The sequence below is a fragment of the Pinus tabuliformis genome, chromosome 4_2 (genome assembly GCF_031772625.1).
Source record: "Pinus tabuliformis cultivar Carrire ecotype Pingquan chromosome 4_2, CPIR1, whole genome shotgun sequence".
Taxonomy (NCBI): Eukaryota; Viridiplantae; Streptophyta; class Pinopsida; order Pinales; family Pinaceae; genus Pinus; species Pinus tabuliformis.
Genome location: NC_142304.1, coordinates 1,097,620,253 through 1,097,623,494, shown reverse-complemented (window position 1 = coordinate 1,097,623,494; position 3,242 = coordinate 1,097,620,253). Strand labels below are relative to the sequence as shown.

The following is a 3,242-nucleotide window of genomic DNA, read 5'->3' as shown; positions in this document are numbered from 1 at the left end:
TTTCAGAAATTTCATGAACACCTTGGGCGCGGAAATAACATTTGAATTTTGAAATTTTGGGCACCAATATTGGGCGATTGCATTGAATGACTATAGAGATTGCATTGAATGAGTATGGTGTACTATCATATCCACCGGGTGACAGGTTGGAAGGGAGCGGCCGGGAAAGGCAGGGAGCATAGTTGCCGGAAAATCATGGGATTCCATGTACCTGTCGCGTCAGTATCCCATATATACATGGATTTCGCTGTAAGGATGGTGCATTAATGATGCTATAGTCCATGAAATAGCACTTGCCCCTGTTGTAGACCTAAGAAAGTACAGGAGGAGGAGGAGCGTCTCCCACGCCCACGCCCACGCCCAGATGTCACCCAAGGGTCAAGTTTGTTTCAAAATATCCAAATACAGGAAAAAAACTCAAAACTGTACTAGTATATGTTTCTAGGTTCTACAGACTATTCAAAATGGGAAAGAAGTTGGAGCTGAAATGCATCCAAAACCCTAATAGTCGAGGTGATTCCTTCTCCAAACGCAAGAGAGGACTGCTCAAGAAATTTATCAAGCTTTTGGTTCTCTTTGATTCTGAAGTTACCCTCATCATTTTATCTGCAACCGCCAAGATTTACCAGTTTGCAAGAAACAAGTAGGTTGCCTTCTTCCATCCATTGAAATCTCACAAAGTATTTGTTAATATTTCTTCTTTTTATGAATTTATGGAAACAATTTGATGGTCACTAAACATTTTAAAAAATGAGCATGTTTGGACGTCCATTTGTAACCAAAATTTAGAAAGAAAGTAGTGTATCCAGCCTCAAAATAGTCATGGAAGAAATTAAAGAATTATTTTTATTTTGTTCAAAAGTGAAGCAATTACTCTAGGAACAAGGGTTACAAGATATCTGGTAACTTGAGGCTTTTCCAGGGACTTAAAGTTCAATGTAACATTGATTACTTGAGACAGCCTACTCGAGGCAGCCTACTGACTGTTAAAATAGATTATGAAATGTCTAAGAACGGCATTCTCGTGTCTCTATTAGGTTTACAGGGTTGCTTCGGTTGGTTTTTTTTAAGAGAAACCATGGTTTTTTAAGAGAAACTATGAATGCCGCTAGCTTTTTTTTATACACAGGTTTCCCTCTTTTTCTTTCACGTTTTATTTTCCTTTGGTCCCAATGCCAACAATCTTTTATTTGATTCCTTGTTTCGCAAAGAAAATAATTAATAATTAATACTTGATACTATACTTGTACATCACACAGCAATTCAATATACAAATTTTATAAGTAATACATTTCAGATACTTGAACTTAGCAACTATATATAGTCATGATGTAAGGAAAACTGGTGTGGTTGGTAGGGTTGTATTGGATTGTTAAAAAAAACTAGCTTATAAAATTATTTTATTTTCTAGAAAAGAAAAATATCAAGAGAAAAATGGGGTACTTACTATTGGACCATTTTAACTACTTCCCACTGCCTCTTCAAGAAAAATAAGCAATCTGTTGCGAACCGTCATCTGATACTGTAGATTGAGGCTTTGTCGCTGAACATTTTGGAGTGAGGATTCAAAGGGAGACATTTTCCTCAAATAAAATTAGATAATGCAACCATTTCAGCACCATTGTATACTTTGTTTCCTTGCGTTCTGAACAACGGATTGCTATTTTCTCTCTCTGTCTTCATATTTTCTTTGTGCTATGATTCATGATGTCACAGATCGGCATAGTGGAAACATGCACATAGACATCTGGAAAACAACTAGGCAACAATAGAGGCATACAGAAGCAATTAATAAAACATGGTGCGGTTGAAAACAAAGTCATGGAGAGTCGGTACATGTTCCTTTTATATTTTATTTTAAATTATTTCATTTAAAATGATTTATTAATTATTATATTTATTTTAATTAATTTTTTTTATTTACATATATTAAAAAAAATGAACACCAACAACTTTACTCTTGCATGCAGGTCGCGACCAGCTCTTGTGAATTCTTTTGATCAAGTTAGAGATCCATATACTGATCCATATAAAAGCATACTTTCACATTGCAGCAGGAGTAGATCCATATATAAGCATACTTTCACATTGCAGCAGGAGTAGATCCAGATGCAGAAGCGCAACCTTATTATACCTAAAGGCCAACAACTCCATATCAAGACCCATTTTCTGTCTTTCAAGATCGTGATCCAGAGTTTGACCTTCTTGGTGAGCGAGACCCTGATACTTATGATTGTGATGTGGAGTATACAACTGGCTCTGATTCAATTGGAGTAAATTGCTGCTACTTGTGGTGTTTATGGGAATAAATAGAGGGTGTAAGTTGATTGAGTAGAGAAGTATCTAAACCATTAGAAGATGAGTCTAAATTCCTGATAGATGTATCATTTTCTTTTTATTTTCCATCTTTCGTATTGACATCACTTCCAATAGATATTGACATCACATCCAACAGATTTCTAATTATGCATGAGAAGACTCATTATTTTTTTTGGTCCTCATGGTTAGTTATAATTTTTTCTTGTGTTTCTATCTGTCGCATGTATTATGGACTCATTTTCAGAAATTTGGATAGAATTAGTATCCTCAATGTTGTCACAGTCCGCATTAAGGACAACAACAATTACATGCATTTGACATCACTTCCAACAGATATTGACATCACTTCCAACATATTTCTGATTATGCATGAGAAGATTCATTATTTTTTTTGTCCTCATGGTTAGTTATAATTTTTTCTTTTGTTTCTATTTGCCGCATTTATTATGGGCTCGTTTTCAAAAATTTGGATAGAATTATTATGCTCAATGTTGTCACAGTACCCATTAAGGACAACAACAATTACATGCATTTGATCTAAATAACTATCTTTAGAAATATAGTCATCTATAGAAATTTGAACCTCATTTATTGAGTGAAGTGCCTATGTTTTGACGAAGGATTTTTAGAGCATGCTTCAGAATATGGTTCTACATAGTCTTCTCTATCTTCTTTGGAACTTTTAACCTCGAGTTTATTCCTCAATTATAATGGAGAGGTTTGTTGACATATACAGACATAGTGTTCTAAAAGTGTTATACTACTATTATTTGCATTATGAGTATTTATACCATTGTTGCTTTGTGGGTCAGAGCAAGTGAACCCTTATGTGAGTCAAAGGATGAATTCTTCAATAAACTTATGAATTCTTCAATAAACTTTGAAATCCTTCATGAGTCTCACATTTCATCAAAAGCAAACGC

The 3,242-nt window shown here is 34.7% G+C and overlaps 1 long non-coding RNA gene across 1 annotated transcript; it reads left to right on the top strand.

Annotated features, from left to right (window-relative positions):
- Nucleotides 1–350: 350 nt before the first annotated feature.
- Nucleotides 351–1,769, top strand: LOC149173491 (uncharacterized). The gene is made up of 2 exons (XR_016259691.1): nt 351–643; nt 1,717–1,769. It is a non-coding gene; the product is annotated as an uncharacterized LOC149173491 (long non-coding RNA).
- Nucleotides 1,770–3,242: the final 1,473 nt, after the last annotated feature.